This window comes from Anomaloglossus baeobatrachus, chromosome 4 (assembly GCF_048569485.1).
Source record: "Anomaloglossus baeobatrachus isolate aAnoBae1 chromosome 4, aAnoBae1.hap1, whole genome shotgun sequence".
Taxonomy (NCBI): domain Eukaryota; kingdom Metazoa; phylum Chordata; class Amphibia; order Anura; family Aromobatidae; genus Anomaloglossus; species Anomaloglossus baeobatrachus.
The window spans coordinates 241208994-241236825 of NC_134356.1; positions in this window are offsets into that span (position 1 = coordinate 241208994).

Here is a 27832-nt window from a genome sequence, read left to right on the forward strand (position 1 = left end):
GGGTATTGCAACTTTTGGCCATTTTGAAGCGAAATTGTTCCTTTGGGGGGGTATTGCAACTTTTCGGCATTTTGAGGCGAAATTGTTCCTTTAGGGGGGTATTGCAATTTTTTGCCATTTTGAGGCGAAATTGTTCCTTTGGGGGGGTATTGCAATTTTTTGCCATTTTGAGGCGAAGTTGTTCCTTTGGGGGGTATTGCAACTTTTGGCCATTTTGAAGCGAAATTGTTCCTTTCGGGGGGTATTGCAACTTTTCGGCATTTTGAAGCGAAATTGTTCCTTTGGGGGGGTATTGCAACTTTTCGGCATTTTGAGGCGAAATTGTTCCTTTGGTGGGTATTGCAATTTTTTGCCATTTTGAGGCGAAATTGTTCCTTTGGGGGGGTATTGCATCTTTTGGCCATTTTGAAGCGAAATTGTTCCTTTCGGGGGGTATAGCAACTTTTTGGCATTTTGAGGTGAAATTGTTCCTTTGGGGGGTATTGCAATTTTTTGCCATTTTGAGGCGAAATTGTTCCTTTGGGGGGGTATTGCAACTTTTGGCCATTTTGAAGCGACATTGTTCCTTTCGGGGGGTATTGCAACTTTTCGGCATTTTGAGGCGAAATTGTTCCTTTGGGGGGGTATTGCAACTTTTGGCCATTTTGAAGCGAAATTGTTCCTTTCGGGGGGTATTGCAACTTTTTGGCATTTTGAGGCGAAATTGTTCCTTTGGGGGGGTATTGCAATTTTTTGCCATTTTGAGGCGAAATTGTTCCTTTGGGGGGGTATTGCAACTTTTGGCCATTTTGAAGCGAACTTGTTCCTTGGGGGGGGGAATTTCAATTTTTTGCCATTTTGAGGCGAAATTGTTGCTTTGGGGGGGTATTGCATCTTTTGGCCATTTTGAAGCGAAATTGTTCCTTTAGGGGGGTATTGCAACTTTTCAGCATTTTGAGGTGAAATTGTTCCTTTGGGGGGGTATTGCAATTTTTTGCCATTTTGAGGCGAAATTGTTCCTTTGGGGGGTATTGCAACTTTTGGCCATTTTGAAGCAAAATTGTTCCTTTCGGGGGGTATTGCAACTTTTCGGCATTTTGAGGCGAAATTGTTCCTTTGGGGGGGTATTGCAACTTTTGGCCATTTTGAAGCGAAATTGTTCCTTTGGGGGGGTATTGCAACTTTTCGGCATTTTGAGGCGAAATTGTTCCTTTGGGGGGGTATTGCAATTTTTTGCCATTTTGAGGCGAAATTGTTCCTTTGGGGGGGTATTGCAACTTTTGGCCATTTTGAAGCGAAATTGTTCCTTTCGGGGGGTATTGCAACTTTTCGGCATTTTGAGGCGAAATTGTTCCTTTGGGGGGGTATTGCAATTTTTTGCCATTTTGAGGCGAAATTGTTCCTTTGGGGGGGTATTGCAACTTTTGGCCATTTTGAAACGAAATTGTTCTTTTCGGGGGGTTTGCAACTTTTCGGCATTTTGAGGCGAAATTGTTCCTTTGGGGGGGTATTGCAATTTTTTGCCATTTTGAGGCGAAATTGTTCCTTTGGGGGGGTATTGCAACTTTTGGCCATTTTGAAGCGAAATTGTTCCTTTCGGGGGGTATTGCAACTTTTCGGCATTTTGAGGCGAAATTGTTCCTTTGGGGGGGTATTGCAATTTTTTGCCATTTTGAGGCGAAATTGTTCCTTTGGGGGGGTATTGCAACTTTTGGCCATATTGAAGCGAAATTGTTCCTTTGGGGGGTATTACAATTTTTGGCCATCTTGAGGCGAAATTGTTCCTTTGGGGGGGTATTGCAACTTTTGGCCATTTTGAAGCGAAATTGTTCCTTTCGGGGGGTATTGCAACTTTTCAGCATTTTGAGGCGAAATTGTTCCTTTGCGGAGGTATTGCAATTTTTTGCCATTTTGAGGCGAAATTGTTCCTTTGGGCTGGTATTGCAACTTTTGGCCATTTTGAAGCGAAATTGTTCCTTTGGGGGGGTATTGCAATTTTTTGCCATTTTGAGGCGAAATTGTTCCTTTGGGGGGGTATTGCAACTTTTGGCCATTTTGAAGCGAAATTGTTCCTTTCGGGGGGTATTGCAACTTTTCGGCATTTTGAGGCGAAATTGTTCCTTTGGGGGGTTATTGCAACTTTTGGCCATTTTGAAGCGAAATTGTTCCTTTGGGGGGGTATTGCAACTTTTCAGCATTTTGAGGCGAAATTGTTCCTTTGGGGGTATTGCAATTTTTTGCCATTTTGAGGCGAAATTGTTCCTTTGGGGGGGTATTGCAACTTTTGGCCATTTTGAAGCGAAATTGTTCCTTTCGGGGGGTATTGCAACTTTTCGGCATTTTGAGGCGAAATTGTTCCTTTGGGGGGGTATTGCAATTTTTTGCCATTTTGAGGCGAAATTGTTCCTTTGGATTGGTATTGCAACTTTTGGCCATTTTGAAGCGAAATTGTTCCTTTGGGGGGGTATTGCAACTTTTGGCCATTTTGAAGCGAAATTGTTCCTTTCGGGGGGTATTGCAACTTTTCGGCATTTTGAGGCGAAATTGTTCCTTTGGGGGGTATTACAATTTTTTGACATTTTGAGGCGAAATTGTTCCTTTGGGGGGGTATTGCAACTTTTGGCCATTTTGAAGCGAAATTGTTCCTTTCGGGGGGTATTGCAACTTTTCGGCATTTTGAGGCGAAATTGTTCCTTTGGGGGGGGTATTGCAACTTTTGGCCATTTTGAAGCGAAATTGTTCCTTTCGGGGGGTATTGAAACTTTTCGGCATTTTGAGGCGAAATTGTTCATTGGGGGGGTATTGCAATTTTTTTTTTCATTTTGAGGCGAAATTGTTCCTTTGGGGGGTATTGCAACTTTTGGCCATTTTGAAGCGAAATTGTTCCTTTGGGGGGGTATTGCAACTTTTCGGCATTTTGAGGCGAAATTGTTCCTTTGGGGGTATTGCAATTTTTTGCCATTTTGAGGCGAAATTGTTCCTTTGGGGGGGTATTGCAACTTTTGGCCATTTTGAAGCGAAATTGTTCCTTTCGGGGGGTATTGCAACTTTTCGGCATTTTGAGGCGAAATTGTTCCTTTGGGGGGGTATTGCAATTTTTTGCCATTTTGAGGCGAAATTGTTCCTTTGGGTTGGTATTGCAACTTTTGGCCATTTTGAAGCGAAATTGTTCCTTTGGGGGGGTATTGCAACTTTTGGCCATTTTGAGGCGAAATTGTTCCTTTGGGGGTATTGCAATTTTTTGCCATTTTGAGGCGAAATTGTTCCTTTGGGGGGGTATTGCAACTTTTGGCCATTTTGAAGCGAAATTGTTCCTTTCGGGGGGTATTGCAACTTTTCGGCATTTTGAGGCGAAATTGTTCCTTTGGGGGGGTATTGCAACTTTTGGCCATTTTGAAGCGAAATTGTTCCTTTCGGGGGGTATTGAAACTTTTCGGCATTTTGAGGCGAAATTGTTCATTGGGGGGGTATTGCAATTTTTTTTTTCATTTTGAGGCGAAGTTGTTCCTTTGGGGGTATTGCAACTTTTGGCCATTTTGAAGCAAAATTGTTCCTTTGGGGGGGTATTGCAACTTTTCGGCATTTTGAGGCGAAATTGTTCCTTTGGGGGGGTATTGCAATTTTTTGCCATTTTGAGGCGAAATTGTTCCTTTGGGGGGGTATTGCAATTTTTTGCCATTTTGAGGCGAAGTTGTTCCTTTGGGGGGTATTGCAACTTTTGGCCATTTTGAAGCGAAATTGTTCCTTTGGGGGGGTATTGCAACTTTTCGGCATTTTGAGGCGAAATTGTTCCTTTGGGGGGGTATTGCAACTTTTGGCCATTTTAAAGCGAAATTGTTCCTTTGGGGGGGCATTGCAACTTTTCGGAATTTTGAGGCGAAATTGTTCCTTTGGGGGTATTGCAATTTTTTGCCATTTGAGGCGAAATTGTTCCTTTGGGGGGGAATTGCAATTTTTTGCCATTTTGAGGCGAAATTGTAGCTTTGGGGGGGTATTGCATCTTTTGGCCATTTTAAAGCGAAATTGTTCCTTTCGGGGGGTATTGCAACTTTTCGGCATTTTGAGGTGAAATTGTTCCTTTGGGGGGGTATTGCAACTTTTTGCCATTTTGAAGCGAAATTGTTTCTTTCGGGGGGTATTGCAACTTTTCGGCATTTTGAGGCGAAATTGTTCCTTTGGGGGGGTATTGCAATTTTTTGCCATTTTGAGGCGAAATTGTTCCTTTGGGGGGGTATTGCAACTTATGGGCCTTTTTGAAGCGAAATTGTTCCTTTCGGGGGGTATTGCAACTTTTCGGCATTTTGAGGCGAAATTGTTCCTTTGGGGGGGTATTGCAATTTTTTGCCATTTTGAGGCGAAATTGTGCCTTTGGGGGGGTATTGCAACTTTTGGCCATTTTGAAGCGAAATTGTTCCTTTGGGGGGTATTGCAATTTTTTGCCATTTTGACGCGAAATTGTTCCTTTGGGGGGGTATTCCAACTTTTGGCCATTTTGAATTGAAATTGTTCCTTTCGGGGGGTATTGCAACTTTTCGGCGTTTTGGGGTGAAATTGTTCCTTTGGGGGGGTATTGCAACTTTTGGCCATTTTGAAGCGAAATTGTTCCTTTGGGGGGGTATTGCAACTTTTCGCCATTTTGAGGTGAAATTGTTCCTTTGGGGAGGTATTGCAATTTTTTGCCATTTTGAGGCCAAATTGTTCCTTTGGGGGGGTATTGCAACTTTTGGCCATTTTGAAGCGAAATTGTTCCTTTCGGGGGGTATTGCAACTTTTCGGCATTTTGAGGCGAAATTGTTCCTTTGGGGGGGTATTGCATCTTTTGGCCATTTTGAAGCGAAATTGTTCCTTTCGGGGGGTATAGCAACTTTTTGGCATTTTGAGGTGAAATTGTTCCTTTGGGGGGTATTGCAATTTTTTGCCATTTTGAGGCGAAATTGTTCCTTTGGGGGGGTATTGCAACTTTTGGCCATTTTGAAGCGAAATTGTTCCTTTCGGGGGGTATTGCAACTTTTCGGCATTTTGAGGCGAAATTGTTCCTTTGGGGGGGTATTGCAACTTTTGGCCATTTTGAAGCGAAATTGTTCCTTTCGGTGGGTATTGCAACTTTTCGGCATTTTGAGGCGAAATTGTTCCTTTGCGGGGGTATTGCAATTTTTTGCCATTTTGAGGCGAAATTGTTCCTTTGGGGGGTATTGCAACTTTTGGCCATTTTGAAGCGAACTTGTTCCTTGGGGGGGGAATTTCAATTTTTTGCCATTTTGAGGCGAAATTGTTGCTTTGGGGGGGTATTGCATCTTTTGGCCATTTTGAAGCGAAATTGTTCCTTTAGGGGGGTATTGCAACTTTTCAGCATTTTGAGGTGAAATTGTTCCTTTGGGGGGGTATTGCAATTTTTTGCCATTTTGAGGCGAAATTGTTCCTTTGGGGGGTATTGCAACTTTTGGCCATTTTGAAGCAAAATTGTTCCTTTCGGGGGGTATTGCAACTTTTAGGCATTTTGAGGCGAAATTGTTCCTTTGGGGGGGTATTGCAACTTTTGGCCATTTTGAAGCGTAATTGTTCCTTTGGGGGGGTATTGCAACTTTTCGGCATTTTGAGGCGAAATTGTTCCTTTGGGGGGGTATTGCAATTTTTTGCCATTTTGAGGCGAAATTGTTCCTTTGGGGGGGTATTGCAACTTTTGGCCATTTTGAAGCGAAATTGTTCCTTTCGGGGGGTATTGCAACTTTTCGGCATTTTGAGGCGAAATTGTTCCTTTGGGGGGGTATTGCAATTTTTTGCCATTTTGAGGCGAAATTGTTCCTTTGGGGGGGTATTGCAACTTTTGGCCATTTTGAAACGAAATTGTTCTTTTCGGGGGGTTTTGCAACTTTTCGGCATTTTGAGGCGAAATTGTTCCTTTGGGGGGGTATTGCAATTTTTTGCCATTTTGAGGCGAAATTGTTCCTTTGGGGGGGTATTGCAACTTTTGGCCATTTTGAAGCGAAATTGTTCCTTTCGGGGGGTATTGCAACTTTTCGGCATTTTGAGGCGAAATTGTTCCTTTGGGGGGGTATTGCAATTTTTTGCCATTTTGAGGCGAAATTGTTCCTTTGGGGGGGTATTGCAACTTTTGGCCATATTGAAGCGAAATTGTTCCTTTGGGGGGTATTACAATTTTTGGCCATTTTGAGGCGAAATTGTTCCTTTGGGGGGGTATTGCAACTTTTGGCCATTTTGAAGCGAAATTGTTCCTTTCGGGGGGTATTGCAACTTTTCAGCATTTTGAGGCGAAATTGTTCCTTTGCGGAGGTATTGCAATTTTTTGCCATTTTGAGGCGAAATTGTTCCTTTGGGCTGGTATTGCAACTTTTGGCCATTTTGAAGCGAAATTGTTCCTTTGGGGGGGTATTGCAATTTTTTGCCATTTTGAGGCGAAATTGTTCCTTTGGGGGGGTATTGCAACTTTTGGCCATTTTGAAGCGAAATTGTTCCTTTCGGGGGGTATTGCAACTTTTCGGCATTTTGAGGCGAAATTGTTCCTTTCGGGGGGTATTGCAATTTTTTGCCATTTTGAGGCGAAATTGTTCCTTTGGGGGGGTATTGCAACTTTTGGCCATTTTGAAGCGAAATTGTTCCTTTCGGGGGGTATTGCAACTTTTCGGCATTTTGAGGCGAAATTGTTCCTTTGGGGGGGTATTGCAACTTTTGGCCATTTTGAAGCGAAATTGTTCCTTTCGGGGGGTATTGCAACTTTTGGCCATTTTGAAGCGAAATTGTTCCTTTGGGGGGGTATTGCAACTTTTCAGCATTTTGAGGCGAAATTGTTCCTTTGGGGGGTATTGCAATTTTTTGCCATTTTGAGGCGAAATTGTTCCTTTGGGGGGGTATTGCAACTTTTGGCCATTTTGAAGCGAAATTGTTCCTTTCGGGGGATATTGCAACTTTTCGGCATTTTGAGGCGAAATTGTTCCTTTGGGGGGGTATTGCAATTTTTTGCCATTTTGAGGCGAAATTGTTCCTTTGGGGGGGTATTGCAACTTTTGGCCATTTTGAAGCGAAATTGTTCCTTTGGGGGGGTATTGCAATTTTTTGCCATTTTGAGGCGAAATTGTTCCTTTGGGGGGGTATTGCAACTTTTGGCCATTTTGAAGCGAAATTGTTCCTTTCGGGGGGTATTGCAACTTTTCGGCATTTTGAGGCGAAATTGTTCCTTTGGGGGGAGTATTGCAATTTTTTGCCATTTTGAGGCGAAATTGTTCCTTTGGGGGGGTATTGCAACTTTTGGCCATTTTGAAGCGAAATTGTTCCTTTCGGGGAATATTGCAACTTTTGGCCATTTTGAAGCGAAATTGTTCCTTTCGGGGGGTATTGCAACTTTTCGGCATTTTGAGGCGAAATTGTTCCTTTGGTGGGTATTGCAATTTTTTGCCATTTTGAGGCGAAATTGTTCCTTTGGGGGGGTATTGCAACTTTTGGCCATTTTGAAGCGAAATTGTTCCTTTCGGGGGGTATTGAAACTTTTCGGCATTTTGAGGCGAAATTGTTCCTTGGGGGGGTATTGCAATTTTTTTTTTCATTTTGAGGCGAAATTGTTCCTTTGGGGGTATTGCAACTTTTGGCCATTTTGAAGCGAAATTGTTCCTTTGGGGGGGTATTGCAACTTTTCGGCATTTTGAGGCGAAATTGTTCCTTTGGGGGGGTATTGCAATTTTTTGCCATTTTGAGGCGAAATTGTTCCTTTGGGGGGTATTGCAACTTTTGGCCATTTTGAAGCGAAATTGTTCCTTTCGGGGGGTATTGCAACTTTTCGGCATTTTGAGGCGAAATTGTTCCTTTGGGGGGGTATTGCAATTTTTTGACATTTTGAGGCGAAGTTGTTCCTTTGGGGGGTATTGCAACTTTTGGCCATTTTGAAGCGAAATTGTTCCTTTCGGGGGGTATTGCAACTTTTCGGCATTTTGAGGCGAAATTGTTCCTTTGGGGGGGTATTGCAACTTTTGGCCATTTTGAAGCGAAATTGTTCCTTTCGGGGGGTATTGCAACTTTTCGGCATTTTGAGGCGAAATTGTTCCTTTGGGGGGGTATTGCAACTTTTGGCCATTTTGAAGCGAAATTGTTCCTTTCGGGGGGTATTGAAACTTTTCGGCATTTTGAGGCGAAATTGTTCCTTGGGGGGTATTGCAATTTTTTTTTTTTCATTTTGAGGCGAAATTGTTCCTTTGGGGTGTATTGCAACTTTTGGCCATTTTGAAGCGAAATTGTTCCTTTGGGGGGGTATTGCAACTTTTCGGCATTTTGAGGCGAAATTGTTCCTTTGGGGGGGTATTGCAATTTTTTGCCATTTTGAGGCGAAATTGTTCCTTTGGGGGGGTATTGCAATTTTTTGCCATTTTGAGGCGAAGTTGTTCCTTTGGGGGCTATTGCAACTTTTGGCCATTTTGAAGCGAAATTGTTCCTTTTGGGGGGTATTGCAACTTTTCGGCATTTTGAGGCGAAATTTTTCCTTTGGGGGGGTATTGCAACTTTTCGGCATTTTGAGGCGAAATTGTTCCTTTGGTGGGTATTGCAATTTTTTGCCATTTTGAGGCGAAATTGTTCCTTTGGGGGGGTATTGCAATTTTTTGCCATTTTGAGGCGAAGTTGTTCCTTTGGGGGGTATTGCAACTTTTGGCCATTTTGAAGCGAAATTGTTCCTTTGGGGGGGTATTGCAACTTTTCGGCATTTTGAGGCGAAATTGTTCCTTTGGGGGGGTATTGCAATTTTTTGCCATTTTGAGGCGAAATTGTTCCTTTGGGGGGGTATTGCAATTTTTTGCCATTTTGAGGCGAAGTTGTTCCTTTGGGGGGTATTGCAACTTTTGGCCATTTTGAAGCGAAATTGTTCCTTTCGGGGGGTATTGCAACTTTTGGCCATTTTGAAGCGAAATTGTTCCTTTTGGGGGGTATTGCAACTTTTCGGCATTTTGAGGCGAAATTTTTCCTTTGGGGGGGTATTGCAACTTTTCGGCATTTTGAGGCGAAATTGTTCCTTTGGTGGGTATTGCAATTTTTTGCCATTTTGAGGCGAAATTGTTCCTTTGGGGGGGTATTGCAATTTTTTGCCATTTTGAGGCGAAGTTGTTCCTTTGGGGGGTATTGCAACTTTTGGCCATTTTGAAGCGAAATTGTTCCTTTGGGGGGGTATTGCAACTTTTCGGCATTTTGAGGCGAAATTGTTCCTTTGGGGGGGTATTGCAATTTTTTGCCATTTTGAGGCGAAATTGTTCCTTTGGGGGGGTATTGCAATTTTTTGCCATTTTGAGGCGAAGTTGTTCCTTTGGGGGGTATTGCAACTTTTGGCCATTTTGAAGCGAAATTGTTCCTTTCGGGGGGTATTGCAACTTTTCGGCATTTTGAAGCGAAATTGTTCCTTTGGGGGGTATTGCAACTTTTCGGCATTTTGAGGCGAAATTGTTCCTTTGGTGGGTATTGCAATTTTTTGCCATTTTGAGGCGAAATTGTTCCTTTGGGGGGGTATTGCAACTTTTGGCCATTTTGAAGCGAAATTGTTTCTTTCGGGGGGTATTGCAACTTTTCGGCATTTTGAGGCGAAATTGTTCCTTTGGGGGGAATATTGCATCTTTTGGCCATTTTGAAGCGAAATTGTTCCTTTCGGGGGTATTGTAACTTTTCGGCATTTTGAGACGAAATTGTTCCTTTCGGGGGGTATTGCAATTTTTTGCCATTTTGAGGCGAAATTGTTCCTTTCGGGGGGTATTGCAACTTTTCGGCATTTTGAGGCGAAATTGTTCCTTTGGGGGGTATTGCAATTTTTTGCCATTTTGAGGCGAAATTGTTCCTTTGGGGGGGTATTGCAACTTTTCGCCATTTTGAAGCGAAATTGTTCCTTTCGGGGGGTATTCCAACTTTTCGGCATTTTGAGGCGAAATTGTTCCTTTGGGGGGGTATTGCAACTTTTGGCCATTTTGAAGCGAAATTGTTCCTTTCGGGGGGTATTGCAACTTTTCGGCATTTTGAGGCGAAATTGTTCCTTTGGGGGGGTATTGCAATTTTTTGCCATTTTGAGGCGAAGTTGTTCCTTTGGGGGGTATTGCAACTTTTGGCCATTTTGAAGCGAAATTGTTCCTTTCGGGGGGTATTGCAACTTTTCGGCATTTTGAGGCGAAATTGTTCCTTTGGGGGGGTATTGCAACTTTTGGCTATTTTAAAGCGAAATTGTTCCTTTGGGGGGGTATTGCAACTTTTCGGCATTTTGAGGCGAAATTGTTCCTTTGGGGGGGTATTGCAACTTTTGGCCATTTTGAAGCGAAATTGTTCCTTTCGGGGGGTATTGCAACTTTTCGGCATTTTGAGGCGAAATTGTTCCTTTGGGGGGGTATTGCAACTTTTGGCCATTTTGAAGCGAAATTGTTCCTTTCGGGGGGTATTGAAACTTTTCGGCATTTTGAGGCGAAATTGTTCCTTGGGGGGTATTGCAATTTTTTTTTTCATTTTGAGGCGAAATTGTTCCTTTGGGGGGTATTGCAACTTTTGGCCATTTTGAAGCGAAATTGTTCCTTTGGGGGGGTATTGCAACTTTTCGGCATTTTGAGGCGAAATTGTTCCTTTGGGGGGGTATTGCAATTTTTTGCCATTTTGAGGCGAAATTGTTCCTTTGGGGGGGTATTGCAATTTTTTGCCATTTTGAGGCGAAGTTCTTCCTTTGGGGGGTATTGCAACTTTTGGCCATTTTGAAGCGAAATTGTTCCTTTCGGGGGGTATTGCAACTTTTCGGCATTTTGAGGCGAAATTGTTCCTTTGGGGGGGTATTGCAACTTTTCGGCATTTTGAGGCGAAATTGTTCCTTTGGTGGGTATTGCAATTTTTTGCCATTTTGAGGCGAAATTGTTCCTTTGGGGGGGTATTGCAATTTTTTGCCATTTTGAGGCGAAGTTGTTCCTTTGGGGGGTATTGCAACTTTTGGCCATTTTGAAGCGAAATTGTTCCTTTGGGGGGGTATTGCAACTTTTCGGCATTTTGAGGCGAAATTGTACCTTTGGGGGGGTATTGCAATTTTTTGCCATTTTGAGGCGAAATTGTTCCTTTGGGGGGGTATTGCAATTTTTTGCCATTTTGAGGCGAAGTTGTTCCTTTGGGGGGTATTGCAACTTTTGGCCATTTTGAAGCGAAATTGTTCCTTTCGGGGGGTATTGCAACTTTTCGGCATTTTGAAGCGAAATTGTTCCTTTGGGGGGTATTGCAATTTTTTGCCATTTTGAGGCGAAATTGTTCCTTTGGGGGGGTATTGCAACTTTTGGCCATTTTGAAGCGAAATTGTTCCTTTCGGGGGGTATTGCAACTTTTCGGCATTTTGAGGCGAAATTGTTCCTTTGGGGGGAATATTGCATCTTTTGGCCATTTTGAAGCGAAATTTTTCCTTTGGGGGGTATTGCAACTTTTCGGAATTTTGAGGCGAAATTGTTCCTTTGGGGGGTATTGCAATTTTTTGCCATTTGAGGCGAAATTGTTCCTTTGGGGGGGAATTGCAATTTTTTGCCATTTTGAGGCGAAATTGTAGCTTTGGGGGGGTATTGCATCTTTTGGCCATTTTGAAGCGAAATTGTTCCTTTCGGGGGGTATTGCAACTTTTCGGCATTTTGAGGCGAAATTGTTCCTTTGGGTGGTATTGCAACTTTTGGCCATTTTGAAGCGAAATTGTTCCTTTCGGGGGGTATTGCAACTTTTCGGCATTTTGAGGCGAAATTGTTCCTTTGGGGGGTATTGCAATTTTTTGCCATTTTGAGGCGAAATTGTAGCTTTGGGGGGTATTGCATCTTTTGGCCATTTTGAAGCGAAATTGTTCCTTTCGGGGGGTATTGCAACTTTTCGGCATTTTGAGGTGAAATTGTTCCTTTTGGGGTATTGCAATTTTTTGCCATTTTGAGGCGAAATTGTTCCTTTGGGGGGGTATTGCAACTTTTGGTCATTTTGAAGCGAAATTGTTTCTTTCGAAGGGTATTGCAATTTTTCGGCATTTTGAGGCGAAATTGTTCCTTTGGGGGGTATTGCAACTTTTGGCCATTTTGAAGCGAAATTGTTCCTTTCGGGGGGTATTGCAACTTTTCGGCATTTTGAGGCGAAATTGTTCCTTTGGGGGGTTATTGCAACTTTTGGCCATTTTGAAGCGAAATTGTTCCTTTGGGGGGGTATTGCAACTTTTCAGCATTTTGAGGCGAAATTGTTCCTTTGGGGGTATTGCAATTTTTTGCCATTTTGAGGCGAAATTGTTCCTTTCGGGGGGTATTGCAACTTTTGGCCATTTTGAAGCGAAATTGTTCCTTTGAGGGGGTATTGCAACTTTTGGCCATTTTGAAGCGAAATTGTTCCTTTCGGGGGGTATTGCAACTTTTCGGCATTTTGAGGCGAAATTGTTCCTTTGGGGGGTATTACAATTTTTTGACATTTTGAGGCGAAATTGTTCCTTTGGGGGGGTATTGCAACTTTTGGCCATTTTGAAGCGAAATTGTTCCTTTGAGGGGGTATTGCAACTTTTGGCCATTTTGAAGCGAAATTGTTCCTTTCGGGGGGTATTGCAACTTTTCGGCATTTTGAGGCGAAATTGTTCCTTTGGGGGGGTATTGCAATTTTTTGCCATTTTGAGGCGAAATTGTTCCTTTGGGGGGGTATTGCAACTTTTGGCCATTTTGAAGCGAAATTGTTCCTTTGAGGGGGTATTGCAACTTTTGGCCATTTTGAAGCGAAATTGTTCCTTTCGGGGGGTATTGCAACTTTTCGGCATTTTGAGGCGAAATTGTTCCTTTGGGGGGTATTACAATTTTTTGACATTTTGAGGCGAAATTGTTCCTTTGGGGGGGTATTGCAACTTTTGGCCATTTTGAAGCGAAATTGTTCCTTTCGGGGGGTATTGCAACTTTTCGGCATTTTGAGGCGAAATTGTTCCTTTGGGGGGGTATTGCAACTTTTGGCCATTTTGAAGCGAAATTGTTCCTTTCGGGGGGTATTGCAACTTTTCGGCATTTTGAGGCGAAATTGTTCCTTTGGGGGGTATTGCAACTTTTGGCCATTTTGAAGCGAAATTGTTCCTTTCGGGGGGTATTGAAACTTTTCGGCATTTTGAGGCGAAATTGTTCATTGGGGGGGTATTGCAATTTTTTTTTTCATTTTGAGGCGAAATTGTTCCTTTGGGGGGTATTGCAACTTTTGGCCATTTTGAAGCGAAATTGTTCCTTTGGGGGGGTATTGCAACTTTTCGGCATTTTGAGGCGAAATTGTTCCTTTGGGGGGGTATTGCAATTTTTTGCCATTTTGAGGCGAAATTGTTCCTTTGGGGGGGTATTGCAATTTTTTGCCATTTTGAGGCGAAGTTGTTCCTTTGGGGGGTATTGCAACTTTTGGCCATTTTGAAGCGAAATTGTTCCTTTCGGGGGGTATTGCAACTTTTCGGCATTTTGAGGCGAAATTGTTCCTTTGGGGGGGTATTGCAACTTTTGGCCATTTTGAAGCGAAATTGTTCCTTTGGGGGGTATTGCAATTTTTTGCCATTTTGAGGCGAAATTGTTCCTTTGGGGGTATTGCAATTTTTTGCCATTTGAGGTGAAATTGTTCCTTTGGGGGGGAATTGCAATTTTTTGCCATTTTGAGGCGAAATTGTAGCTTTGGGGGGGTATTGCATCTTTTGGCCATTTTAAAGCGAAATTGTTCCTTTCGGGGGGTATTGCAACTTTTCGGCATTTTGAGGTGAAATTGTTCCTTTGGGGGGGTATTGCAACTTTTTGCCATTTTGAAGCGAAATTGTTTCTTTCGGGGGGTATTGCAACTTTTCGGCATTTTGAGGCGAAATTGTTCCTTTGGGGGGTATTGCAATTTTTTGCCATTTTGAGGCGAAATTGTTCCTTTGGGGGGGTATTGCAACTTATGGGCCTTTTTGAAGCGAAATTGTTCCTTTCGGGGGGTATTGCAACTTTTCGGCATTTTGAGGCGAAATTGTTCCTTTGGGGGGGTATTGCAATTTTTTGCCATTTTGAGGCGAAATTGTGCCTTTGGGGGGGTATTGCAACTTTTGGCCATTTTGAAGCGAAATTGTTCCTTTGGGGGGGTATTGCAATTTTTTGCCATTTTGACGCGAAATTGTTCCTTTGGGGGGGTATTCCAACTTTTGGCCATTTTGAATTGAAATTGTTCCTTTCGGGGGGTATTGCAACTTTTCGGCGTTTTGGGGTGAAATTGTTCCTTTGGGGGGGTATTGCAACTTTTGGCCATTTTGAAGCGAAATTGTTCCTTTGGGGGGGTATTGCAACTTTTCGGCATTTTGAGGCGAAATTGTTCCTTTGGGGAGGTATTGCAATTTTTTGCCATTTTGAGGCGAAATTGTTCCTTTGGGGGGGTATTGCAACTTTTGGCCATTTTGAAGCGAAATTGTTCCTTTCGGGGGGTATTGCAACTTTTCGGCATTTTGAGGCGAAATTGTTCCTTTGGGGGGGGTATTGCATCTTTTGGCCATTTTGAAGCGAAATTGTTCCTTTCGGGGGGTATAGCAACTTTTTGGCATTTTGAGGTGAAATTGTTCCTTTGGGGGGTATTGCAATTTTTTGCCATTTTGAGGCGAAATTGTTCCTTTGGGGGGGTATTGCAACTTTTGGCCATTTTGAAGCGAAATTGTTCCTTTCGGGGGGTATTGCAACTTTTCGGCATTTTGAGGCGAAATTGTTCCTTTGGGGGGGTATTGCAACTTTTGGCCATTTTGAAGCGAAATTGTTCCTTTCGGGGGGTATTGCAACTTTTCGGCATTTTGAGGCGAAATTGTTCCTTTGGGGGGGTATTGCAATTTTTTGCCATTTTGAGGCGAAATTGTTCCTTTGGGGGGGTATTGCAACTTTTGGCCATTTTGAAGCGAACTTGTTCCTTGGGGGGGGGATTTCAATTTTTTGCCATTTTGAGGCGAAATTGTTGCTTTGGGGGGGTATTGCATCTTTTGGCCATTTTGAAGCGAAATTGTTCCTTTCGGGGGGTATTACAACTTTTCAGCATTTTGAGGTGAAATTGTTCCTTTGGGGGGGTATTGCAATTTTTTGCCATTTTGAGGCGAAATTGTTCCTTTGGGGGGTATTGCAACTTTTGGCCATTTTGAAGCAAAATTGTTCCTTTCGGGGGGTATTGCAACTTTTCGGCATTTTGAGGCGAAATTGTTCCTTTGGGGGGGTATTGCAACTTTTGGCCATTTTGAAGCGAAATTGTTCCTTTGGGGGGGTATTGCAACTTTTCGGCATTTTGAGGCGAAATTGTTCCTTTGGGGGGGTATTGCAATTTTTTGCCATTTTGAGGCGAAATTGTTCCTTTGGGGGGGTATTGCAACTTTTGGCCATTTTGAAGCGAAATTGTTCCTTTCGGGGGGTATTGCAACTTTTCGGCATTTTGAGGCGAAATTGTTCCTTTGGGGGGGTATTGCAATTTTTTGCCATTTTGAGGCGAAATTGTTCCTTTGGGGGGGTATTGCAACTTTTGGCCATTTTGAAACGAAATTGTTCTTTTCGGGGGGTTTTGCAACTTTTCGGCATTTTGAGGCGAAATTGTTCCTTTGGGGGGGTATTGCAATTTTTTGCCATTTTGAGGCGAAATTGTTCCTTTGGGGGGGTATTGCAACTTTTGGCCATTTTGAAGCGAAATTGTTCCTTTCGGGGGGTATTGCAACTTTTCGGCATTTTGAGGCGAAATTGTTCCTTTGGGGGGGTATTGCAATTTTTTGCCATTTTGAGGCGAAATTGTTCCTTTGGGGGGGTATTGCAACTTTTGGCCATATTGAAGCGAAATTGTTCCTTTCGGGGGGTATTACAACTTTTCAGCATTTTGAGGTGAAATTGTTCCTTTGGGGGGGTATTGCAATTTTTTGCCATTTTGAGGCGAAATTGTTCCTTTGGGGGGTATTGCAACTTTTGGCCATTTTGAAGCAAAATTGTTCCTTTCGGGGGGTATTGCAACTTTTCGGCATTTTGAGGCGAAATTGTTCCTTTGGGGGGGTATTGCAACTTTTGGCCATTTTGAAGCGAAATTGTTCCTTTGGGGGGGTATTGCAACTTTTCGGCATTTTGAGGCGAAATTGTTCCTTTGGGGGGGTATTGCAATTTTTTGCCATTTTGAGGCGAAATTGTTCCTTTGGGGGGGTATTGCAACTTTTGGCCATTTTGAAGCGAAATTGTTCCTTTCGGGGGGTATTGCAACTTTTCGGCATTTTGAGGCGAAATTGTTCCTTTGGGGGGGTATTGCAATTTTTTGCCATTTTGAGGCGAAATTGTTCCTTTGGGGGGGTATTGCAACTTTTGGCCATTTTGAAACGAAATTGTTCTTTTCGGGGGGTTTTGCAACTTTTCGGCATTTTGAGGCGAAATTGTTCCTTTGGGGGGGTATTGCAATTTTTTGCCATTTTGAGGCGAAATTGTTCCTTTGGGGGGGTATTGCAACTTTTGGCCATTTTGAAGCGAAATTGTTCCTTTCGGGGGGTATTGCAACTTTTCGGCATTTTGAGGCGAAATTGTTCCTTTGGGGGGGTATTGCAATTTTTTGCCATTTTGAGGCGAAATTGTTCCTTTGGGGGGGTATTGCAACTTTTGGCCATATTGAAGCGAAATTGTTCCTTTGGGGGGTATTACAATTTTTGGCCATTTTGAGGCGAAATTGTTCCTTTGGGGGGGTATTGCAACTTTTGGCCATTTTGAAGCGAAATTGTTCCTTTCGGGGGGTATTGCAACTTTTCAGCATTTTGAGGCGAAATTGTTCCTTTGGGGAGGTATTGCAATTTTTTGCCATTTTGAGGCGAAATTGTTCCTTTGGGCTGGTATTGCAACTTTTGGCCATTTTGAAGCGAAATTGTTCCTTTGGGGGGGTATTGCAATTTTTTGCCATTTTGAGGCGAAATTGTTCCTTTGGGGGGGTATTGCAACTTTTGGCCATTTTGAAGCGAAATTGTTCCTTTCGGGGGGTATTGCAACTTTTCGGCATTTTGAGGCGAAATTGTTCCTTTGGGGGGGTATTGCAACTTTTGGCCATTTTGAAGCGAAATTGTTCCTTTCGGGGGGTATTGCAACTTTTCGGCATTTTGAGGCGAAATTGTTCCTTTGGGGGGTTATTGCAACTTTTGGCCATTTTGAAGCGAAATTGTTCCTTTGGGGGGTATTGCAACTTTTCAGCATTTTGAGGCGAAATTGTTCCTTTGGGGGGTATTGCAATTTTTTGCCATTTTGAGGCGAAATTGTTCCTTTGGGGGGGTATTGCAACTTTTGGCCATTTTGAAGCGAAATTGTTCCTTTCGGGGGGTATTGCAACTTTTCGGCATTTTGAGGCGAAATTGTTCCTTTGGGGGGGTATTGCAATTTTTTGCCATTTTGAGGCGAAATTGTTCCTTTGGGGGGGTATTGCAACTTTTGGCCATTTTGAAGCGAAATTGTTCCTTTGGGGGGGTATTGCAATTTTTTGCCATTTTGAGGCGAAATTGTTCCTTTGGGGGGGTATTGCAACTTTTGGCCATTTTGAAGCGAAATTGTTCCTTTCGGGGGGTATTGCAACTTTTGGCCATTTTGAAGCGAAATTGTTCCTTTCGGGGGGTATTGCAACTTTTCGGCATTTTGAAGCGAAATTGTTCCTTTGGTGGGTATTGCAATTTTTTGCCATTTTGAGGCGAAATTGTTCCTTTGGGGGGGTATTGCAACTTTTGGCCATTTTGAAGCGAAATTGTTCCTTTCGGGGGGTATTGAAACTTTTCGGCATTTTGAGGCGAAATTGTTCCTTGGGGGGGTATTGCAATTTTTTTTTTCATTTTGAGGCGAAATTGTTCCTTTGGGGGTATTGCAACTTTTGGCCATTTTGAAGCAAAATTGTTCCTTTGGGGGGGTATTGCAACTTTTCGGCATTTTGAGGCGAAATTGTTCCTTTGGGGGGGTATTGCAATTTTTTGCCATTTTGAGGCGAAATTGTTCCTTTGGGGGGTATTGCAACTTTTGGCCATTTTGAAGCGAAATTGTTCCTTTCGGGGGGTATTGCAACTTTTCGGCATTTTGAGGCGAAATTGTTCCTTTGGGGGGGTATTGCAATTTTTTGCCATTTTGAGGCGAAGTTGTTCCTTTGGGGGGTATTGCAACTTTTGGCCATTTTGAAGCGAAATTGTTCCTTTCGGGGGGTATTGCAACTTTTCGGCATTTTGAGGCGAAATTGTTCCTTTGGGGGGGTATTGCAACTTTTGGCCATTTTAAAGCGAAATTGTTCCTTTGGGGGGGTATTGCAACTTTTCGGCATTTTGAGGCGAAATTGTTCCTTTGGGGGGGTATTGCAACTTTTGGCCATTTTGAAGCGAAATTGTTCCTTTCGGGGGGTATTGCAACTTTTCGGCATTTTGAGGCGAAATTGTTCCTTTGGGGGGGTATTGCAACTTTTGGCCATTTTGAAGCGAAATTGTTCCTTTCGGGGGGTATTGAAACTTTTCGGCATTTTGAGGCGAAATTGTTCCTTGGGGGGTATTGCAATTTTTTTTTTTCATTTTGAGGCGAAATTGTTCCTTTGGGGGGTATTGCAACTTTTGGCCATTTTAAAGCGAAATTGTTCCTTTGGGGGGGTATTGCAACTTTTCGGCATTTTGAGGCGAAATTGTTCCTTTGGGGGGGTATTGCAATTTTTTGCCATTTTGAGGCGAAATTGTTCCTTTGGGGGGGTATTGCAATTTTTTGCCATTTTGAGGCGAAGTTGTTCCTTTGGGGGGTATTGCAACTTTTGGCCATTTTGAAGCGAAATTGTTCCTTTCGGGGGGTATTGCAACTTTTCGGCATTTTGAGGCGAAATTGTTCCTTTGGGGGGGTATTGCAACTTTTCGGCATTTTGAGGCGAAATTGTTCCTTTGGGGGGGTATTGCAATTTTTTGCCATTTTGAGGCGAAATTGTTCCTTTGGGGGGGTATTGCAACTTTTGGCCATTTTGAAACGAAATTGTTCTTTTCGGGGGGTTTTGCAACTTTTCGGCATTTTGAGGCGAAATTGTTCCTTTGGGGGGGTATTGCAATTTTTTGCCATTTTGAGGCGAAATTGTTCCTTTGGGGGGGTATTGCAACTTTTGGCCATTTTGAAGCGAAATTGTTCCTTTCGGGGGGTATTGCAACTTTTCGGCATTTTGAGGCGAAATTGTTCCTTTGGGGGGGTATTGCAATTTTTTGCCATTTTGAGGCGAAATTGTTCCTTTGGGGGGGGTATTGCAACTTTTGGCCATTTTGAAGCGAAATTGTTCCTTTGGGGGGGTATTGCAATTTTTTGCCATTTTGAGGCGAAATTGTTCCTTTGGGGGGGTATTGCAACTTTTGGCCATTTTGAAGCGAAATTGTTCCTTTCGGGGGGTATTGCAACTTTTCGGCATTTTGAGGCGAAATTGTTCCTTTCGGGGGGTATTGCAATTTTTTGCCATTTTGAGGCGAAATTGTTCCTTTGGGGGGGTATTGCAACTTTTGGCCATTTTGAAGCGAAATTGTTCCTTTCGGGGGGTATTGCAACTTTTTGGCATTTTGAGGCGAAATTGTTCCTTTGGGGGGGTATTGCAACTTTTGGCCATTTTGAAGCGAAATTGTTCCTTTGGGGGGGTATTGCAACTTTTCAGCATTTTGAGGCGAAATTGTTCCTTTGGGGGGTATTGCAATTTTTTGCCATTTTGAGGCGAAATTGTTCCTTTGGGGGGGTATTGCAACTTTTGGCCATTTTGAAGCGAAATTGTTCCTTTCGGGGGGTATTGCAACTTTTCGGCATTTTGAGGCGAAATTGTTCCTTTGGGGGGGTATTGCAATTTTTTGCCATTTTGAGGCGAAATTGTTCCTTTGGGGGGGTATTGCAACTTTTGGCCATTTTGAAGCGAAATTGTTCCTTTGGGGGGGTATTGCAATTTTTTGCCATTTTGAGGCGAAATTGTTCCTTTGGGGGGGTATTGCAACTTTTGGCCATTTTGAAGCGAAATTGTTCCTTTCGGGGGGTATTGCAACTTTTCGGCATTTTGAGGCGAAATTGTTCCTTTGGGGGGAGTATTGCAATTTTTTGCCATTTTGAGGCGAAATTGTTCCTTTGGGGGGGTATTGCAACTTTTGGCCATTTTGAAGCGAAATTGTTCCTTTCGGGGAATATTGCAACTTTTGGCCATTTTGAAGCGAAATTGTTCCTTTCGGGGGGTATTGCAACTTTTCGGCATTTTGAGGCGAAATTGTTCCTTTGGTGGGTATTGCAATTTTTTGCCATTTTGAGGCGAAATTGTTCCTTTGGGGGGGTATTGCAACTTTTGGCCATTTTGAAGCGAAATTGTTCCTTTCGGGGGGTATTGAAACTTTTCGGCATTTTGAGGCGAAATTGTTCCTTGGGGGGGTATTGCAATTTTTTTTTTCATTTTGAGGCGAAATTGTTCCTTTGGGGGTATTGCAACTTTTGGCCATTTTGAAGCAAAATTGTTCCTTTGGGGGGGTATTGCAAATTTTCGGCATTTTGAGGCGAAATTGTTCCTTTGGGGGGGTATTGCAATTTTTTGCCATTTTGAGGCGAAATTGTTCCTTTGGGGGGTATTGCAACTTTTGGCCATTTTGAAGCGAAATTGTTCCTTTCGGAGGGTATTGCAACTTTTCGGCATTTTGAGGCGAAATTGTTCCTTTGGGGGGGTATTGCAATTTTTTGCCATTTTGAGGCGAAGTTGTTCCTTTGGGGGGTATTGCAACTTTTGGCCATTTTAAAGCGAAATTGTTCCTTTCGGGGGGTATTGCAACTTTTCGGCATTTTGAGGCGAAATTGTTCCTTTGGGGGGGTATTGCAACTTTTGGCCATTTTAAAGCGAAATTGTTCCTTTGGGGGGGTATTGCAACTTTTCGGCATTTTGAGGCGAAATTGTTCCTTTGGGGGGGTATTGCAACTTTTGGCCATTTTGAAGCGAAATTGTTCCTTTCGGGGGGTATTGCAACTTTTCGGCATTTTGAGGCGAAATTGTTCCTTTGGGGGGGTATTGCAACTTTTGGCCATTTTGAAGCGAAATTGTTCCTTTCGGGGGGTATTGAAACTTTTCGGCATTTTGAGGCGAAATTGTTCCTTGGGGGGTATTGCAATTTTTTTTTTTCATTTTGAGGCGAAATTGTTCCTTTGGGGGGTATTGCAACTTTTGGCCATTTTAAAGCGAAATTGTTCCTTTGGGGGGGTATTGCAACTTTTCGGCATTTTGAGGCGAAATTGTTCCTTTGGGGGGGTATTGCAATTTTTTGCCATTTTGAGGCGAAATTGTTCCTTTGGGGGGGTATTGCAATTTTTTGCCATTTTGAGGCGAAGTTGTTCCTTTGGGGGGTATTGCAACTTTTGGCCATTTTGAAGCGAAATTGTTCCTTTCGGGGGGTATTGCAACTTTTCGGCATTTTGAGGCGAAATTGTTCCTTTGGGGGGATATTGCAACTTTTCGGCATTTTGAGGCGAAATTGTTCCTTTGGTGGGTATTGCAATTTTTTGCCATTTTGAGGCGAAATTGTTCCTTTGGGGGGGTATTGCAATTTTTTGCCATTTTGAGGCGAAGTTGTTCCTTTGGGGGGTATTGCAACTTTTGGCCATTTTGAAGCGAAATTGTTCCTTTGGGGGGGTATTGCAACTTTTCGGCATTTTGAGGCGAAATTGTTCCTTTGGGGGGGTATTGCAATTTTTTGCCATTTTGAGGCGAAATTGTTCCTTTGGGGGGGTATTGCAATTTTTTGCCATTTTGAGGCGAAGTTGTTCCTTTGGGGGGTATTGCAACTTTTGGCCATTTTGAAGCGAAATTGTTCCTTTCGGGGGGTATTGCAACTTTTCGGCATTTTGAAGCGAAATTGTTCCTTTGGGGGGGTATTGCAACTTTTCGGCATTTTGAGGCGAAATTGTTCCTTTGGTGGGTATTGCAATTTTTTGCCATTTTGAGGCGAAATTGTTCCTTTGGGGGGGTATTGCAACTTTTGGCCATTTTGAAGCGAAATTGTTCCTTTCGGGGGGTATTGCAACTTTTCGGCATTTTGAGGCGAAATTGTTCCTTTGGGGGGAATATTGCATCTTTTGGCCATTTTGAAGCGAAATTTTTCCTTTGGGGGGTATTGCAACTTTTCGGAATTTTGAGGCGAAATTGTTCCTTTGGGGGGTATTGCAATTTTTTGCCATTTGAGGCGAAATTGTTCCTTTGGGGGGGAATTGCAATTTTTTGCCATTTTGAGGCGAAATTGTAGCTTTGGGGGGGTATTGCATCTTTTGGCCATTTTGAAGCGAAATTGTTCCTTTCGGGGGGTATTGCAACTTTTCGGCATTTTGAGGCGAAATTGTTCCTTTGGGGGGTATTGCAACTTTTGGCCATTTTGAAGCGAAATTGTTCCTTTCGGGGGGTATTGCAACTTTTCGGCATTTTGAGGCGAAATTGTTCCTTTGGGGGGTATTGCAATTTTTTGCCATTTTGAGGCGAAATTGTAGCTTTGGGGGGGTATTGCATCTTTTGGCCATTTTGAAGCGAAATTGTTCCTTTCGGGGGGTATTGCAACTTTTCGGCATTTTGAGGTGAAATTGTTCCTTTTGGGGGTATTGCAATTTTTTGCCATTTTGAGGCGAAATTGTTCCTTTGGGGGGGTATTGCAACTTTTGGCCATTTTGAAGCGAAATTGTTTCTTTCGAAGGGTATTGCAATTTTTCGGCATTTTGAGGCGAAATTGTTCCTTTAGGGGGTATTGCAACTTTTGGCCATTTTGAAGCGAAATTGTTCCTTTGGGGGGTATTGCAACTTTTCAGCATTTTGAGTCGAAATTGTTCCTTTGGGGAGTATTGCAATTTTTTGCCATTTTGAGGCGAAATTGTTCCTTTGGTGGGGTATTGCAACTTTTGGCCATTTTGAAGCGAAATTGTTCCTTTCGGGGGGTATTGCAACTTTTCGGCATTTTGAAGCGAAATTGTTCCTTTGGGGGGGTATTGCAATTTTTTTCCATTTTGAGGCGAAATTGTTCCTTTGGGGGGGTATTGCAACTTTTGGCCATTTTGAAGCGAAATTGTTCCTTTGGGGGGGTATTGCAATTTTTTGCCATTTTGAGGCGAAATTGTTCCTTTGGGGGGGTATTGCAACTTGTGGCCATTTTGAAGCGAAATTGTTCCTTTCGGGGGGTATTGCAACTTTTCGGCATTTTGAAGCGAAATTGTTCCTTTGGGGGGGTATTGCAACTTTTCGGCATTTTGAGGCGAAATTGTTCCTTTGGTGGGTATTGCAATTTTTTGCCATTTTGAGGCGAAATTGTTCCTTTGGGGGGGTATTGCAACTTTTGGCCATTTTGAAGCGAAATTGTTCCTTTCGGGGGGTATTGCAACTTTTCGGCATTTTGAGGCGAAATTGTTCCTTTGGGGGGAATATTGCATCTTTTGGCCATTTTGAAGCGAAATTTTTCCTTTGGGGGGTATTGCAACTTTTCGGAATTTTGAGGCGAAATTGTTCCTTTGGGGGGTATTGCAATTTTTTGCCATTTGAGGCGAAATTGTTCCTTTGGGGGGGAATTGCAATTTTTTGCCATTTTGAGGCGAAATTGTAGCTTTGGGGGGGTATTGCATCTTTTGGCCATTTTGAAGCGAAATTGTTCCTTTCGGGGGGTATTGCAACTTTTCGGCATTTTGAGGCGAAATTGTTCCTTTGGGGGGTATTGCAACTTTTGGCCATTTTGAAGCGAAATTGTTCCTTTCGGGGGGTATTGCAACTTTTCGGCATTTTGAGGCGAAATTGTTCCTTTGGGGGGTATTGCAATTTTTTGCCATTTTGAGGCGAAATTGTAGCTTTGGGGGGGTATTGCATCTTTTGGCCATTTTGAAGCGAAATTGTTCCTTTCGGGGGGTATTGCAACTTTTCGGCATTTTGAGGTGAAATTGTTCCTTTTGGGGGTATTGCAATTTTTTGCCATTTTGAGGCGAAATTGTTCCTTTGGGGGGGTATTGCAACTTTTGGCCATTTTGAAGCGAAATTGTTTCTTTCGAAGGGTATTGCAATTTTTCGGCATTTTGAGGCGAAATTGTTCCTTTAGGGGGTATTGCAACTTTTGGCCATTTTGAAGCGAAATTGTTCCTTTGGGGGGTATTGCAACTTTTCAGCATTTTGAGTCGAAATTGTTCCTTTGGGGAGTATTGCAATTTTTTGCCATTTTGAGGCGAAATTGTTCCTTTGGTGGGGTATTGCAACTTTTGGCCATTTTGAAGCGAAATTGTTCCTTTCGGGGGGTATTGCAACTTTTCGGCATTTTGAAGCGAAATTGTTCCTTTGGGGGGGTATTGCAATTTTTTTCCATTTTGAGGCGAAATTGTTCCTTTGGGGGGGTATTGCAACTTTTGGCCATTTTGAAGCGAAATTGTTCCTTTGGGGGGGTATTGCAATTTTTTGCCATTTTGAGGCGAAATTGTTCCTTTGGGGGGGTATTGCAACTTGTGGCCATTTTGAAGCGAAATTGTTCCTTTCGGGGGGTATTGCAACTTTTCGGCATTTTGAGGTGAAATTGTTCCTTGGGGGGGTATTGCAATTTTTTTTTTTCATTTTGAGGCGAAATTGTTCCTTTCGGGGGGTATTGCAACTTTTGGCCATTTTGAAGCGAAATTGTTCCTTTGGGGGGTATTGCAACTTTTCGGCATTTTGAGGCGAAATTGTTCCTTTGGGGGGGTATTGCAATTTTTTGCCATTTTGAGGCGAAATTGTTCCTTTGGGGGGGTATTGCAATTTTTTGCCATTTTGAGGCGAAGTTGTTCCTTTGGGGGGTATTGCAACTTTTGGCCATTTTGAAGCGAAATTGTTCCTTTCGGGGGGTATTGCAACTTTTCGGCATTTTGAGGCGAAATTGTTCCTTTGGGGGGGTATTGCAACTTTTCGGCATTTTGAGGCGAAATTGTTCCTTTGGTGGGTATTGCAATTTTTTGCCATTTTGAGGCGAAATTGTTCCTTTGGGGGGGTATTGCAATTTTTTGCCATTTTGAGGCGAAGTTGTTCCTTTGGGGGGTATTGCAACTTTTGGCCATTTTGAAGCGAAATTGTTCCTTTGGGGGGGTATTGCAACTTTTCGGCATTTTGAGGCGAAATTGTTCCTTTGGGGGGGTATTGCAATTTTTTGCCATTTTGAGGCGAAATTGTTCCTTTGGGGGGGTATTGCAATTTTTTGCCATTTTGAGGCGAAGTTGTTCCTTTGGGGGGTATTGCAACTTTTGGCCATTTTGAAGCGAAATTGTTCCTTTCGGGGGGTATTGCAACTTTTCGGCATTTTGAAGCGAAATTGTTCCTTTGGGGGGGTATTGCAACTTTTCGGCATTTTGAGGCGAAATTGTTCCTTTGGTGGGTATTGCAATTTTTTGCCATTTTGAGGCGAAATTGTTCCTTTGGGGGGGTATTGCAACTTTTGGCCATTTTGAAGCGAAATTGTTCCTTTCGGGGGGTATTGCAACTTTTCGGCATTTTGAGGCGAAATTGTTCCTTTGGGGGGAATATTGCATCTTTTGGCCATTTTGAAGCGAAATTGTTCCTTTGGGGGGGTATTGCAACTTTTCGGAATTTTGAGGCGAAATTGTTCCTTTGGGGGGTATTGCAATTTTTTGCCATTTGAGGCGAAATTGTTCCTTTGGGGGGGAATTGCAATTTTTTGCCATTTTGAGGCGAAATTGTAGCTTTGGGGGGGTATTGCATCTTTTGGCCATTTTGAAGCGAAATTGTTCCTTTCGGGGGGTATTGCAACTTTTCGGCATTTTGAGGCGAAATTGTTCCTTTGGGGGGTATTGCAACTTTTGGCCATTTTGAAGCGAAATTGTTCCTTTCGGGGGGTATTGCAACTTTTCGGCATTTTGAGGTGAAATTGTTCCTTTGGGGGGGTATTGCAACTTTTGGCCATTTTGAAGCGAAATTGTTTCTTTCGAAGGGTATTGCAATTTTTCGGCATTTTGAGGCGAAATTGTTCCTTTGGGGGGTATTGCAACTTTTGGCCATTTTGAAGCGAAATTGTTCCTTTGGGGGGTATTGCAACTTTTCGGCATTTTGAACCGAAATTGTTCCTTGGGGGTATTGCAATTTTTTTTTCATTTTGAGGCGAAATTGTTCCTTTGGGGGGTATTGCAACTTTTGGCCATTTTGAAGCGAAATTGTTCCTTTGGGGGGGTATTGCAACTTTTCGGCATTTTGAGGCAAAATTGTTCCTTTGGGGGGGTATTGCAATTTTTTTCCATTTTGAGGCGAAATTGTTCCTTTGGGGGGGTATTGCAACTTTTGGCCATTTTGAAGCGAAATTGTTCCTTTGGGGGGGTATTGCAATTTTTTGCCATTTTGAGGCGAAATTGTTCCTTTGGGGGGTATTGCAACTTTTGGCCATTTTGAAGCGAAATTGTTCCTTTCGGGGGGTATTGCAACTTTTCGGCATTTTGAGGCGAAATTGTTCCTTTGGGGGGGTATTGCAATTTTTTGCCATTTTGAGGCGAAATTGTTCCTTTGGGGGGGTATTGCAACTTTTGGCCATTTTGAAGCGAAATTGTTCCTTTCGGGGGGTATTGCAACTTTTCGGCATTTTGAGGTGAAATTGTTCCTTTGGGGGGTATTGCAATTTTTTGCCATTTTGAGGCGAAATTGTTCCTTTGGGGGGTATTGCAACTTTTGGCCATTTTGAAGCGAAATTGTTTCTTTGGGGGGGGTATTGCAATTTTTCGGCATTTTGAGGCGAAATTGTTCCTTTGGGGGGTATTGCAACTTTTGGCCATTTTGAAGCGAAATTGTTCCTTTGCTGGGGTATTGCAACTTTTCGGCATTTTGAGTCGAAATTGTTCCTTTGGGGGGTATTGCAATTTTTTGCCATTTTGAGGCGAAATTGTTCCTTTGGGGGGGTATTGCAACTTTTGGCCATTTTGAAGCGAAATTGTTCCTTTCGGGGGGTATTGCAACTTTTCGGCATTTTGAAGCGAAATTGTTCCTTGGGGGTATTGCAATTTTTTTTTCATTTTGAGGCGAAATTGTTCCTTTGGGGGGTATTGCAACTTTTGGCCATTTTGAAGCGAAATTGTTCCTTTGGGGGGGTATTGCAACTTTTCGGCATTTTGAGGCAAAATTGTTCCTTTGGGGGGGTATTGCAATTTTTTTCCATTTTGAGGCGAAATTGTTCCTTTGGGGGGGTATTGCAACTTTTGGCCATTTTGAAGCGAAATTGTTCCTTTGGGGGGGATTGCAATTTTTTGCCATTTTGAGGCGAAATTGTTCCTTTGGGGGGGTATTGCAACTTTTGGCCATTTTGAAGCGAAATTGTTCCTTTCGGGGGGTATTGCAACTTTTCGGCATTTTGAGGCGAAATTGTTCCTTTGGGGGGGTATTGCAATTTTTTGCCATTTTGAGGCGAAATTGTTCCTTTGGGGGGGTATTGCAACTTTTGTCCATTTTGAAGCGAAATTGTTCCTTTGGGGGGGTATTGCAATTTTTTGCCATTTTGAGGCGAAATTGTTCCTTTGGGGGGGTATTCCAACTTTTGGCCATTTTGAAGCGAAATTGTTCCTTTCGGGGGGTATTGCAACTTTTCGGCATTTTGGGGTGAAATTGTTCCTTTGGGGGGGTATTGCAACTTTTGGCCATTTTGAAGCGAAATTGTTCCTTTGGGGGGGTATTGCAACTTTTCGGCATTTTGAGGCGAAATTGTTCCTTTGGGGAGGTATTGCAATTTTTTGCCATTTTGAGGCGAAATTGTTCCTTTGGGGGGGTATTGCAACTTTTGGCCATTTTGAAGCGAAATTGTTCCTTTCGGGGGGTATTGCAACTTTTCGGCATTTTGAGGCGAAATTGTTCCTTTGGGGGGGTATTGCATCTTTTGGCCATTTTGAAGCGAAATTGCTCCTTTCGGGGGGTATAG